This window comes from Balearica regulorum, chromosome 1, assembly GCF_011004875.1.
Source record: "Balearica regulorum gibbericeps isolate bBalReg1 chromosome 1, bBalReg1.pri, whole genome shotgun sequence".
NCBI classification, from domain to species: Eukaryota; Metazoa; Chordata; class Aves; order Gruiformes; family Gruidae; genus Balearica; species Balearica regulorum.
Genome location: NC_046184.1, coordinates 176,314,427 through 176,330,628, shown reverse-complemented (window position 1 = coordinate 176,330,628; position 16,202 = coordinate 176,314,427).

Sequence of the window (16,202 nt, the reverse complement as noted above, 5' to 3'; positions counted from 1 at the left end):
CTTTATCCTACAAATTCAGATTTTTATTAAACTAAACTGAACAGCAGAATATGTATTCTGTTCTGTCAGTCACACAGACTTTTCTTTCAGGCACAATGAAAATCTTTGGCACTTTGTTCTTCATTTCATGTGTAATAAATATGTAGATATAGATGTGTGTGTATGTGTGCATATGTGTGAACTTCCTTCCTCAAGACTGCAGTATGTACATACTTTAAGATTCATTTGGCTACAGTAAAATACATGTTAAATGTTTATTCAGCAAATGACTTGTGGGAAGTCTAAAGGTTTTCAGGGCTTTTTATTTTTCTTGACTTGGTTCAGGTAGATGTATTTTATAGAAATAAAATTGATCCTGATAAATATCCTTTAAAAATAAAGAAAAGATAAATCAGTCAAAAATGTTGACCAAATTTACATATAGAGATACACACATTAGAATATGGATTCTGAGAAAAGTTCTGCTTTCAAGAACATAAAAGAACACGATTATTACTAAATAGTTTTTTTTCAAGACATATCAAATCTCATACAGATGCTTTCCTCTCTTTTTTCATTTATTATTAATATTCACATTGCAAAGAAATGTGGAACCGTATAGGGAAGAAATCTTTCTTATAAAATATATTGGTTTCAATTTCTATCCTAAATTTAGAAATAAAACTAAAAAGAAAAAATCTAAAAAAATTAATCCTTGGTCAGAGATACATTTTTTCACTTACTAAAATAAACTAATGACTAGAGAATTGATAAGGAAAGATGTCAGTTATAGAGAATATTTCAGGCTGTTCGAAGTACCCTTCTGTTCCTTCCGAATTTAAACATTTCTATAAGCCTCCACTACACCACCATTTGGCATTATTATTTTGTCTTAATAGACTTAGAAAAGAAGATATGTCCCGTTTTGAATTTTCTCTCTTGCCATACTGCTTCTTTCTGTTATCATAATATTTCTCTCATCTACTGCTACTATGATATGATCATCCTAAACAGGTCTGACAATGCACTTTTTTCTTGTTTCTACCTAAAACTCATCAAAAGAAGAAAAAAAAAAAGTTGTAATCACTTTTTTTTTTAATTTGAAAGTCAGACTTATCTGCCCCTAGCTAAATTGGAAATTACTATTATTTTCCAGTTAAAAATGGGTCAATGTTTTGCATTTGTATGCATTTAGTTAAGTATTTTAAAGGGAATTGTACACAGCATAGATAAATACAGAAGCTCTCAAAAGCAGAGTTAATGATAGTAAGTGTTTAACTTTAAAGGGGTTTAAAATTATTTATTTGTAATTAAGCTCATGTGCGGTTTTTTTATTTATTTTGGGGGCCAATTTCAGGTTTGTGTTTGTATAACTACTTATTTTTATGTCATATTCTGCTAAGTACTAATGTTTAATTGACAAATTCAGTCTTTCTAAATACAGATGAAGGTTTCTCCTGTGAAAGGAAGGTTTCTCTTGTGACCTCTGTAGCAAAATAAACATCTCACTACTTTCAGCTTAGATGTTTGTATGAAGACTTGAAAAATGAGACAAGAGTTCTCTTTCAACCTTTCAGGTAAAGGGAGTCAGGGTACTCTAAGTATCCCATCTCAGCAGGCATTCAGCAATTCATAAAAAAGCATGATTTAAATTACCTTTTAAGTATACAACCCCTATCTAAAAGTGAGATTATTTTGAATAATTTATGATTCAGAAGTGATTAGGTATGTCCCAACAGTTTAACTCCCCTTGAAATAATTATGCTTAGTGCTAACACAATAAAGTCTTCCGGTCGTCTTCCTGGATCAATTTTAAAGGTGATGACTTCCAATGGCAAGGCAAAATATTCACACTGCCTACTAGCTACTGTCAGGAGAATGCCTAGCCCTTGTTCCTTGCAACCAGATGAGGTTCTGTCTTCACTTCAAACAAAAGTTCCAGCAATAGCTCTCCATCTACCACATTGCGCTCTGCACTTGCCTGGTTTTACTCTAATCAATATCATGTAATGTTTCATGGCTAACTGATGGGAGCAAAAGTTAGACCAATGCTGAATGTGTAAGAGAATGACACCTTTTATCTAATCATCTATGTAAGTTAAAATACGGTTTAAAATAGACCCAGCTAAGATTGATAGCACTTTATGCTCATTCTTCACCAGTCCAAATAATGACAGATAACAGATTCTTATAAAATTTGTAGATACTGAATACATTCAGATGTGCTCACTTCTTTTATTTGAAATTGCTAACAAATATCCAAAACAAGTATCATAAAACCATTCCTGAGGATGTTCCCTTACATTTGTTGCTTCTCCCATGAAAGTTTTTTATAACATAACCAGGGACATTTTATCATCATCATATGAATAGAGAAATGAAACATTTATATCCAGTATCAATTAAAAAGATTTGAGAACTTAGAAAGAAGTTTGCTGTACAGCTATGATATTTATTGAGGTCCATAGATATATTTTCACTTCCATAATTTCAAAGCTGAAAAGGGTGGAATTATTAGTAGAATAAGTTACTAATCTATCAGCCCTTTCTGCATTTGCGTTATTCGATATAGAATATGGGAGGTAAAGAAAGCCTTCTGACATTGTTAATAGGATTTTGTGGAAGGATTGAAGCTTAAGCATTTGCTTGTCCACCTCCATAGCAGGAAAAACTCTTTCCATTTTATGAAGACTGAGAATTGTATATTTTGTGATTTTTAGGAGCTGAAATGGGAAAAACTTCTCTTTCATGTTCTGTCACCAGGTGGAAGAAGATACTTCACAACTGAAAAACTACCCAGCGCCTGACTTATGCTCTTCCAAATGGAAACACAGTTCCTAGTTACTCAGAGTAGGGCTCAACTAGGTAAAATAAACATTTGTGATGCAGAGGTACACATCAGGACCGGTTGCCTTTAGAACCAATAGAGAGAACAGTGACATTTCATTATGCACTTTTTCTCCTTTTAAAGTGGAAATTTAAATAGGTCAGATAAATGTTACTCCAAAAGTGTATTTCTTCCACATTTAATTTAAAAGGATTTTATAGTAGTCAGCTGATGTAGGTAATGTAGTGCAGCATGCAAAGTTAGGTGAAATTAATCCCCTCCTTTGACTCCAGACTTTTGCTACATCCACCATCTGTTGTGCTTGAAAAACCGTTCAGCCACTGGAAAAAAGTACATAAACAGATTCCATTTCCATCTCCTCTTCATGAACATTATGTTATTTTCCTACATGTGTGAGAACATTGGAAGGTCTCATAATGCATAAAGCTCACTTTTGGGTGTCAAGCCTCTTTACCACTAATAAAATTTCTCCCTATAAACTGATAGAAATGCATTAAAGTCTGTTACATGGCTACATGCTTTCTTATACAGAAACAGATCTGAGGGTATTTGACTCCCATAAACCAGACAAAAGATATAGACTCAAAAGACTTTTGAACAGATAAGAGAAAGTCACAGCTGCTCTGGAATGCATGACGATGCAAAGCTTACAAGGGCAGGAAAAAAGTTGACATCTATTTTGCACAATGACATTGGCTCATGATAGCAATAGTAGTGTGTAGAAGAATTACCCATGAATGATTAAAGCTGCAAATGAGACACACAGGAGATACTTTGTAGACTCAAGTGTGGTTGCTGTTGGAAGGTCAAAAGACGATAGCCTGAAGGGTGATTTTACTCCTCCTTTTTTCATTCAGTTATTCCTCCTCAGATTTGTTTTCTTTTTTCCACTATGTTTCTAAAAGATCAAAGAACAACATAAATAAATCTTGAAAGATGCCCATGAGATCCCATGGACAATGCACTTTCCAAAAGAGGATTGAAATGCCTTTCAAGTATTTTGTTTATATTGAAAAGTAGATTTTAAAACAGAAATCTTCCATTTTGTTTCTTTTGCTTTACATATAGATACACACATTGTAAAATCTGCACAAATATATGTATACATACATATATGTACATATGTATACATGTACATATGTATGTACATATAAATATATTGCACAACTTCTTCATACTCTGTAGCAATTATTAACCTACTCAACTACTGTTAATTGTTGCTGGCAACATCAAATAGTGCTAGTAAACATAAATGGTTTTACATTATAAGATTAGTATAAGATTGAGTTTTTTAAAAACTTATAAATATATAACCTCAATGGTAGTCAAAGACATGTGTGTTAGATCCTGGTATCAAAACTATTTTGTTCCCAGAAAATGATGAAAACTGAATAGATATCAAAGGTTGAATATTTATTTAGATGAATTTAAGCCTTGACACTTATTTATTTGCTGTTCTCTCATGCTGCCCAATACTTCCCAGCAGTCTCTTTTTTGTCAGCATCCATTTTATGGCTGGTTCCTTTGCCAGCCTGCTGGGGGTGCACCCTTTCCCCCATGGTGAGACTTATCTTACTGCTGCTGCTGCAGCTCTGAGTCTGTTGGAAGCCTTGTCTAGCTCCAAATCCAAGAATTAAACCAAACATAGCAAGTTGCTGCAGGATCACTGCACTGATACATAAGTATGCATATCTCATGGTATCAGAGGAACCTAGCTGATGCAGTTGTTATTTTGAAAAGCCAAATAGATAATACCGTTTGAACATGCTAGTGAAAGCTGAAGTATATTAGAAAAGTTAGGACTTTTAACAGAGATGTGACTTTGAACATTTTACAACACGTGGCAGGTGACATTGCTTTTGTAAGGTTGTTGCTGTAACTGTTTTTCTTTAATTTCCTTTATTCCCATGAGGATATACTTTTTCCCAAGCCCGATACATGCAATAACTAAAATCAGCAGCTATGTGAAAGGTTAAGCATAGGGCAAATGGATTTCTACATTACTGTCCCAAGGACACATGATAAGGTAAATTCTTCACAAACCCAACATGGAGTAATCAATAGTGAGTATGCAGACATTCTTATAGAGCTCACAGAGTATAAACAGAAGTCCAGTTTTAAAAGCCTTCATTATTGAAATCGCTACCTCCCCCCCCCCCCCCCAAAAAAAAACCAAAAAAACCCTCGTTGTTTTTTCAGTGATTACAGTATCTGACCTACCTCAACACATCAGAGCTACCTGCCTTAGAAAAGGTTTGTCGAGATACAGGAAAGGCAATGTGTAAAATATTGGCAACCTTTCCCTAATATGTCTCTTGTACTTATCAACTACTTCCCCGAATTAAGAAAAACAAAATTAAGCAGAACTTGATTTTCTAAATCATATAAGCATTTTGTGAGAATGATTTAATTAGCACAATTATGAGGCCCAAGTATTTTTAGGGGCTTATATTATTTAGGAATAGGTTTCTATATAAACTGCTATACAAATTAGATAATTGCATATCTGGGGATAAAATTGTGTCATGCCTAGAGTAGTGGAAATAGCATTACAGTTATGCTTCAATTACAAACAGAATAAGGGACAAGAAGCTGGCCTGAGCTGCTAAAAATATCAGTCCCTAAAACTTAGTTCAAGAAAAGTATCAGCACATACAAGAGCTGACCAGCTCTCACTTTCAGTGTCTACAGTCAAAACTGTTATTCTGAGAATTTCAGTTTAGTTGTGAAGGTGGCTAAAATCTACTAACTCTTATGTTTTCAGCACTGGAGTTCTTTAGGGATCAAACTATTTATTTATGGGCATGTTCAGAAGTTATTTTATTCATACCTACACAAAGCAGTTCAGTTTCTGCTCACATCTACAACTACAGTGAGAGCAACAGACAAAGTATTTTTTCACCTGTGTGGCCCTGAAGCTTGATCTGGTTATCATTAGTTAGACCACACCTTGAAAAGCAGACCCTATACAAAATCACATGGAAAAAAAAAAGAACAATCCAGCTTAGTTAACTAATGTATTGTGGCTAGCCTCTTCACCCAGGACACAGAACTCCAATTTTTTCTCAGTACAGTCCACATCCATGGCACAATTCTTCTGTAAAGAGCATCCTGCTTGTCAAGTTACTGTGTTTTTCAGAAAAAAATAAAATATCGTAGAGGCAGAAGAGCTCAAATTATTTCCCTGTTGGCATTTCTCCACTTTGAAATTAGATATTCAAGACAATAAGAGTTTAAAGCCAGGCTATTGCCCTAAAATATGTTGTAGAATAGTCAGGTAAAAAAGTAAAAAACCTCAGAAAGCCATACATGAACAACACATAACAGCTAAAAATCATGCATAGTCATTACCTATTCAAAGATTCAAAATAATGCAAATATTATTAAAAAAATCATCTGAAGAAATAACCAAAAGTTTGGAGGGTTTGTATTCTTTCTCTGACCTTTGTTTATAAATACTGTTTACTGGAAGACTGGCGAACTGTCCCTGAAATAGCTCTGCACTGCAGAGTGAAACAGATGTGGGGGTTTGTCATTTGCTTTGCATTTCTTGAGGTTGTCAGCTTGTGTGAGCTTTCTTTTTTATTTTGGCTCCCCCACACCATCTTTTTAAAATGTGCATTACTTATTTAGAACTTTTTAAAAATGCATGTCACTGAGTGGAAAAACTGCTCTGAGTTCATAGCTGTATCTTCAACAATTTGGAGATTTCTAGGTAATCTAGGGACATAAACTGATTAATGTTTAGCGCTATACAATAAGCATGGGGAAAAGGATTTATTCCTGCTGTGACTACTGTGTGTGATATAAGCAGGTTCTGTGATAGTGCTAAGTATATAGAGGGGGAAGAAGGAAGTGCAGTGAAACTGAAAATTTCACTCTTCTTCATTCTTTTTAGCCAAGCTGAGAGCTGAGACCAGATTGTATCTACTTAAAAGGAAGTTAAAGGTGTCAGTGCTGAACTAGGTTATCTAAGCCACCCTGGGGAACTTATTCTTCAGATCAGTCTTGAGTTGAGAACAGGCTTAAAACTGCAAGTTATGGTTTTTTGTTCCTGCTTGTTTTATAGAATACTGAGATAAATGAAATTTAAGCAGAATTACAGTTACAATACTGTGCAAAACAATGAGGAATGCATGGCTAAATTGGTTGGCATTTCAAAAACGAGAGTATAATCTAGCAAATCACTTAGGGTTTTAAAGGGCTCTGTGGATGTGGAATTTCAAGAATGCTATGCAGGAGTCTGCTCCCTAGCCTACTAAGATGACTCTGACCCCCATCATGCATCAGGTCTCAAATTAAACTTTTCTGGCGTATAAATTTACACTGTAGTAAATCCTCACCACACCCATCTGTCTATAGCACAGATTAGATCAACAGCTGCCTCCTGTGAAAAAACATAGTCTTCCCTTCACATAGCTTGCTTAAAAACTCCAAATATCTAGCCAAACTTAGAGCACATCTCACTCACTCAAGCTACTGGCCAAGATATTAAAAGACAGTAATCAAAACACTTGTTCATGAAGTGAGGGGTTTAAGTCTTTCCCACCCGAAGATGATTTTGATTTTGCAAAAATACACTAAGGCTCAGTCTTTAGACTGCTCTGCATAAAACTTATCCTCACAAGTTTTGTGGAAGCTAAACCACTGGACTGTCAGAAATAGATCCAGCAGAAGAATATGTAAGTTATAAAATAACTTAAATCCAGTTCTGAGTGCTTACTCAGCTAGGATGGATAATAGGGGCTGGGAAAAGGCAAAAGAGCATTTTCTTCTTTGAAATGTTGCTGGATTTTTCTGTAGTAGTTTTCTAAAAATACAGGAAAAGTACATTCATTGTGTCATGGCCGATCTTACTTCTAAGCCATCATTAAAAAGGTGGACATCATGCTTATCAGCTAACACCCTCGTTTTACATGGAAGATTAACACCTACCTTGACCAAGACATTTCTAAGAACTGTAGGAATCCTATAATTCTCAAACCAAACAGGGTAGAACTGACAGTGATAGGCAGGTTTAGAAAACAGATGAAATTATTTTCTGGATCTTGGATTTTTCAGCATATAAGTATTTTTTGTCTCTTTGTTTGCATTTTGGCTAGTGTAGACATCTCAGCAAACAATAAGCTGAGTGTTATAAATCTCAAACTTGTTATTCCATATTCATAATATAGTCTGAATTACCAGTAGAAATCTGAGTCAGCACTGGCAAAGTTTCATTTCCAGAACTGGATAATTCACTTTTTGCCATTTAGGCTCAGATTCAACTCTTCTTTTAGTACCTAATTTCTTGCTGAAATCTGCAGCCCACCTAAAATTTATTCCCACTGCTTTCATTCCAGCTCTTCACATCTATGGAAGCTGCAGAAACTTCAGCAGAACAATGCTGTGTGTTAAGTTAAATCACTAGAAATGTAAACTGGTGTCACTTATTCTTCACTACAGTCACAGAGCTTTTATTCAGAAAGCTTTTCGGTTTGTTAGCAACAGATACAACATACCTAGTTTTGAAAGATAAAAAGTTTTAGTTTAGCTCTTCTCTAAAAATTCACTATATTGTTCACATTGTTCTAATTGTTATCAGAACTGCAGTTACAGAATCAATGAAAAAGGACTTTCGAAAAACATCAAGACATTTGCAAGGTGACCTTTTCTGCAAGCATTGATTAAGACACAAGTCAGAACTCTCTCAATTATATATGAATTAAAAACTGGACAAAAACATTAACAAGTTGCTGATACAGAACTGAATGTTAGCTTTGGCAAAGGTTAGATTGTATCATTTCTGGAACATTTTTCACAAAAATATTGTCCATGTTTCCATGGCAGTCATATAGGGAATTATTAAGGAATTTAGATTCTAAATACTTATGTATACCTTAGCTTACCTTACCTTGTCTTACCCTACCTTATCCTACCTTAGCTTATATATATATATGAATCTGAAATTCATGCAATGTGATGCTACTGAACGCTGCTGGAGTATTGTTCTAAATCCTTATAATTTACCAGTGAGCACAGAATTAGGAATGTCAGGCCCAAGTGCTTCAGAATTTTGGGACTTTAGCAGTGGTATTTACACTAAACTTTTTTAACAAAAGGGGGTATAGAGTCATATCAGTTCAAAGGAAAAGCTGAATAGGCTGTTGGAGAGTGATTAAAGAAATTGTATTCCCAACTCTAGAATTATGCAAATATAACCATTTTTAGCATTCATTGGGTGCATAAGATGTATTTAAGGATAAAAATATGTCTTAATCCATAGAGATTTACTTCTGTAGAAGTAACTGGCAAGAAGACATTTTTAGAATATTCTAATTTATCCAAAGTAATTCATAGTTAAACTATAAAATAAACCATAACTGGGTATGCTCAGGGAATTCTATTTAACTTGCAGACATCTAAACACTTTACCTACTTTTTTCAGATAGTTTTGTTTTTAAAAGTATGGTATTTGAAATTTACGATAAACTTGCTGAATAGCAGAAGTATTTTCTCTCTCAGATGAGGGGATCCTTTTTTCCTAAAGTTTTCGCTCATGTTTTTTTCATTGACAACTTTGGATTTCAGTTCATCACAAAATAATTGATTAGCACGATGTCTGCTGGTTCTGATGCAATGGCTGAAATTAAAGCTAGCAATAAACATCTTGTATTAATGTCATTAATATCAATGTATATGAATGTCAAGTTTTATGTTTGGAATGTAGTGCACAGTTCAGTGTTTGAAAAAGATGAAAATGAAATGTGAATAATATCTACTGAGGCAGAAAGTAATTTTTTTTTTACACTAAGTTAACATCTTTTTGACAGCTTTCTAAGCCCCAAAGAACTCTAAAGGTGGAGCTGAGTCATAAAAAAAGATTGCTTGCCCAAATCTAGGCCTCGTGAGGTTTTATGTGGCACAAAAAGCCTGACACTGACCATGAACCTATTGTCTTATGAGCTGGATACAAAGAGGAAGAGAGATCTTATGCATCTGAATTTAAGGTTTGTTGGCTAAGAATTTTTTTTTTATTTATTTTTCCCCCAGCATTTTCATCTGTTTCTTGGTAGTCTTGTAGACGTCCATAATCTTGGTAGTTTTGTAAATAAATATACCTATGCTTTGCAGAGATCTGGGCACTTCAGAAAGGAATTCAAAATAATCTGTATACAAAACAATAAATCAGTAAGAAATGCTGAAGCAAATTTGTGTCTTAAAGCCTTTCCTTCCAGGGTTTAGGTGCTAACTAAGGTTCAGTAGATTTCTTATGTTGATTCAAGTTTCGTAGGTCAGACTCTTAGGTTAAAAGCTGAAAAAGGGGAGTAGAAATCACTCTTTCCTTCCATAGGACAGTAAAAGTTGTAGATTTCCACCAAAGTCTCAAACATCTCAGGGGATTTCTTATCCTTATTTCCTTATTCAGACCAAAAAAAAATATTTAATAATTCTCTTTAAAATGACAGCTTCTCATAGCCTCGATGTCAGTCTGCTTTAATGGGCTGAGCAGAAAGATAGAGGAAATTTCAATCTCTGAAACCAAAAAAGTTTAAGCATCACATATATTGCAAGTTTCCTAAGATGGTTAAGGCCTATGTTTTATTGCATCTGCCATACATATTTAGGGAACCTAATTCTATAACACTTGTTTAGTTAGAGAGGAACATATGAGCTGACATTTGTGGTCATGAATTTTGGATTCATATATATTAGGTAAGGTAAGCTATAGTAGGATAAGGTAGGGTAAGACAAGGTAAGGTAAACTAAGGTATACATAAGTATTTAGAATCTAAAGTCCTTAATAAAAAATTTTTATAGATTTAACCTGTGGCTAATACACAGTCACAAGTTTCTTGGAGAGCTAGTTTCTATACTAGTCAAAAAGTTTTCCTTTCCACTACAGACAACAGAATGAAGTATTACAGATTATTTTTTTCCTCTAATTGGTCCAAAGGAATCCATTAATACTTAAATTCCAGACAGTATTCATTAGTTTATTTATAGGCCTTGAAAAATTTTCATAACTTTATCATAGCTGATGATCTTTATGGGAGATGGGATTTGAGGTGCATTTGCAATTGTAGATTTTTTAAGGAAAATATCTCACTTTAAATGTTTCTGTGATTGAATCTGTGACTCAAATTTCCTTGATGAAATCACAGAAAATCTGCTAATTAGATTTGTACCTCTGTCTCATGTAGGAAAACAGATCTTTTATTTGTAGAAATTTACCCTTTTCCACATTTCAAAGTTCATCAAGGAACCAGAAACTTATTTTTTATTTTATATTTGAAATATTAAATAAAAAAAATCCCTGTATCTGAAAAGTATAAATACAGAATTTGGATACAAATATATACATACCATATATAGATAGATATATATTATATATATTATCTCATATATATGGACATGCATATATTATATCCATGTATTGTATTTATCTACAGTTAGCTTTAGTTTACATACTTGAGACTACGCAAAGAAAGATTTTTCTAACCAAAGGAAAGCTTTTTTCTTTAAAAATATAGCCCAGAGGATTTCCCTTCTCCATTATATACTTGTTTGGTTTTAGTAAACTACAAGATGTGAGATTTAATGAACACCTCAACCGAAAGTAGCTTCCAAGTTCACAAGAAACTGTACCCAAAGATTGTCCCAGGTATGAGGTTCTAAACTATTTTGGATCATGCAGGAGTTGCAGGTTCTGTGTGTTTCCTGGTGAAGGACAAATCTGGTAGAAGTATGTTGTTGTCCATTAAAATATTTTTAAGTTAATTTGGTGTTTAGTGGGGGAAAAAAAATAAAAAAAAAGTAATATTAAAATGTCAGCATGATTTTCTATTATTTCAGTTGCTCAGTACTTAGCATGGTGGACCTGCTGTCTCCTCTCAGGCTGTAATTTGATTTTGAACAGTGCTTGCATTCTACCGAAGTTTCATTTTGGACACTTTTTGTCATAATCAGTTGTGTTTCATGGACTAAACAGGAGTACACAAGTTTTGAAAGTGGTATGACTGTACTGAAGTAAAGGTCATGAGATAAGGGAGGCATGAACTTTGTTCCCACACAAGTAAACTTAAAATAAACAGGGAGATTAAAGAATAGTTTACACATATCACAATGATGAGAGGAAGAACCAAGGACAGAATCCCTGACGCAGTAGGAAACATCTTACAAGACAAACTAATCTTGCAGCCTGGAAAAGGATCAGGGAGAGTACTGCGCCTGTGTAAGGGAAGAAGGTCGAAAGATTATGAAGGGGATGATATTTACTTCATCGTCAGAGACCCCTACCCACCCTGACTAGAGGACACTACGCATGCGCCAGGAGGAGGAGTTGGGGAAAAGCTAATTTTAGTACAAGATGGGAATGTATCATGAATATGTATAAGTATATTACGAAATCTTGTAATTATACAATCATATAAGCATATAAGTTCAGAGCAAATCACTGGTTTAGGCGTGCACGATTTTGGTGGGATGACCCCCCGTGCTGCCCAGCGCTGAATAAACATACCTACTTCACAACTTTACAAGTTATGGAGTCTGTCTTCCACGCGTCGGTCAGAATTTCACCCTAAATATTTTATTGTAGAGAAAGTCAGTAGTAACAGTGTGAGACGTACTGTAGTATTTCAAAGCTATGTAGAATCATAGAATAGAATCATAGAATCATTTTGCTGGAAAAGACCTTTAAGATCATCAGGTCCAACCTAGCACTGCCAAGTACAACTGCTAAACCATGTCCCTAAGCACCACATTTGTGCGTCTTTTAAATACCTCCAGGGCTGGTGACTCAACCATATAGGTCTTAAGAGAATGTAGCATAGGTCCCATTCAATGTTAACACAGGAAATTACAGTTTAATTTTTCAAATTTGAGTTTGATGTCAGAATCAAAATATGAAATTTCAGTTTCTCTTATGTTTTTCCTTGCAATGATCTTGCTTCTCTAGAAAATAATAATAATTAAAAAAAAGCATGCATTCTATGCATATGCATTTACTTTAAGATTATGAAGGTAGATGTGTTCAAGACACTCAGTTTGCTGTCACCAGAATGGATTAAGAGTTTAACCTTATCCTGATGATGCCAGATACTACAAAAATGAATGGTCATATGCATCAGAAATCCTCCAAAGTGAACGGGTATTCCTGGAAAGTTAGAATATTCCCTTATCTCCTTACCCATTTCCCTATCTCCTTACGTACCTTTGTACTATGATGATAGAGTACATTCTGCAAGATAAAATAAATTATTCTTTTTTTCTGTATTTTTCTTTTTGTTTGTAAAAAGTTATACATCTATCTAGATATATCTAGATATAGATATAGATTTTATAGATTTAAACTTAATTATAGATGATATAGGTACAGGTATATTGTTGCAGATATATTTTGAAGGTTTTATTCAAAAGTTTAGACATAGCATGGGATGGAGTTTAGATCCTGATATTACAATTGTAGCCTGATATTCCCAAAATTTACATAGTGCAGATATAAAAGCCTCTTTTACAACCAATAGTTGTTTCTTTAATTATTAGCTTTAGCTCTGTAATTAGAAAGGTAATTTAAAAATTTGCTTTCGCAAGAAAAATATTTTTTATTTTAGCAAGAAAAAAAATCAGAAATAATTCCGGGGTTGATATTTGTGTCATTAAAATTCATTCATTACTTTTATTTCACAAAATCACTATATCCTGGCAATATAAGAAACCATTTTTTTGTTTTGTTTTGTTTCTTTGGCTTGATTTTTTGATGTCACAAATACAACAAAGAGAAACCAAGGGTAATATAATAAATTTTTTTTCTCTATTTGGAAAATCTAATATTAATGTATAACTTTTTATCCATGTCTGACTGTAACTATAGCAACAATATTGACAATAAATAAAACCCAAGAAGTCCTTAATCTCAGTGGCAATTATCTTGTTCATCGTGCTCATCATTGCTCTGCAATTATCTTGCTCTTCCCCCTCTAACATATTTCCAGATGAACTGACTCCTACTGAAGAGACTTTGAATTGTGACAGCCTATTTCACCTGAAAATTGGAGCAAAGTCACAGTAAGCCTGATTCTGTGGATTGCACTCTACAATCTAGAGAAGTATACTTTTTTTCGGGTGGTTTGTTTTTGGGGTGGGTTTTTTTTGGTAATAGGTATTTACTCATTCCTTTAAGTGATGTTATTACAGTTTAGTTTTGTACAAAATCTCCTTACACACACAGTTGTTCTCTCAACCACAGGTAATGAATTGACTGCAAGGAATTAGATACACATATAAAAATAAATCTTTTCTACTTGCAAACTATGAGTATACTGTTTTCCACCAAGCAGAGGAAATTATACAAAGTATAGCTGAGAAATCAAATAAATGTAAGCTAAAAATACAGAAAAATTCTTAGACCATACTCTATGTTTACTATTCAACAAATTTCTAAGCAAAATTGAGGTGAAGCTGTCCCCAAAAACTGAGAGAACAACTTGCCCTTCCCAGACTTCCATATATGTCATACAACCAGGTTTTTTAGGGACTGTAGGCAAATATGTTGCAAATAATTTTATAACAAAGGACTCTCTTTCAGATGTTTATAACTTTATTGTTCCTTTACTACTTAAGTAGTCAATAAGCCATACTAAAGTAAGAAGTCAATTCTCGTTTTATTTATCATGGCTTGCTCAAAATAGATTAAAAAAAACCCGTTTCAAACCTCCTAAAGGCTTTGAGATTGATGAATCCACTTGCTGCAGTTCTTGCCCTTTAATTGTGCTTCTCAATCTTTGCAATTTTTTTTTGCAATTTTAATTTGCTACAGATTGCCTTGACTCAAAAATATAGTGTTTGCTACTGTCAATAGACTTGAAATGGCAGGTTGCACTCAATAGACCAATTGGGAAGCCTGCTTGATCTTTAGAAATGATTATGAGTTTACATCATAAATAGCTGTCTTCTACACATACTATTGGGTTCAAAGGTGCAGGGTGCCTTGAGAAATGTGAACACATGTTCCTGCATTTTCTATAAGTAAATGTAATATTATTTTGATTTAGCTCTGAGTTTAAACCTGTTCTGACCCTTTTACTACTCAAAAGGCAGAACAAAGGACTGAAAATATGGACTTACCAAGCACTGAACTTGCAGAAGTAACAAGGAGGAGAAGAACATTACAAAAGCATATTTAAAACTAGGAGAAATAGAAAAACAGATCTAATAAAGGATGTATAGGGAACAGAATGCTTATGAAACAAGAAGAAACAGGAAAAATACTACATAACAGGATGATGCAAAACATGATGCGGAAGAGAAATGTTGTCATATATCACAAGTCACATAACTTGACTTCATCAAGGAATTTACACAATTTCCTATATTATCCTCATAGCAAACATGATGAAGCATGGACTGGATAAATGGAAAATAAGATGAGCAGAAAACTGGCTAGACTATCATGCTCAAAGTGTGGTGATCATTACTACAATGTGTAACTAATAGAAGTCTATATCTCCTAACTAGTGCTTCCCCTCAAAGATCAATACTTGAGCCATCACTGACTAATGCCTTTAGTAAAAACTTGAATGACGGCATAGAGTGCACTCTGAGCAATACCAAATACAGGGAAGCAGTCAGTGTGCTGGAGGGTAAGGCTGCTATTCAGGTAGACTACAGCAGGCTGGAAAAAGGATTGACAGAAATGGAGTTCAGCAAAGGCAAATTAAAAGTCATGCATCTGGGCAGGATGCATCAGTACAGGCTAGAGACTGACTGCCTGTAAAGCAACTTTGCAGAAGGGGATGTTGGGGCCCTGGTAGATGAGCTGAAACATAGCCAGCAATGCATCCTTGTAGCAAAGATGGTTACCAACATCTTGAACTGCATTAGTGAGTGGTACCCTGTGAGTTGACAGAATTTTTTTTTTTTCCTTCCATTTACCACTTCAGAGGCTACATCTGGACTGTCACATCTAATTTTGAACTTCCTTGCACAAGAAAAGAAGATGCACACACTTACTGGAGTGCATCCAGCAAGGAGCCACCAAATGTTCAAGGGACTGGAAGACATAAAGTACAAGGAAAAGCTAAGTGGACTGGTTTTTGTTCAAACTTAAAAAGAGAAAAGAAAAGGGAGATATTAATGCTAATACCTAACAGTAGACCTTAGAGAGGCTGACCCAGAATCTTCTTAGAGGTGTGCAATGACAAGGTGAGAAGCAATAGGCAATAGTTACAACACAGGATATTCTCACTTGATGCAGGAAAAAAGAGTTACCACAAGGATGGTTGACTATTTGAAACAGTTTCTAAGAGAGGTGTGGAATCTCTGTCCCTGGTGATATGCAAACCTTGGCTGGGCGAGGCCCTCAACAACTTGATATAACTGTCCCAGCTTTGAG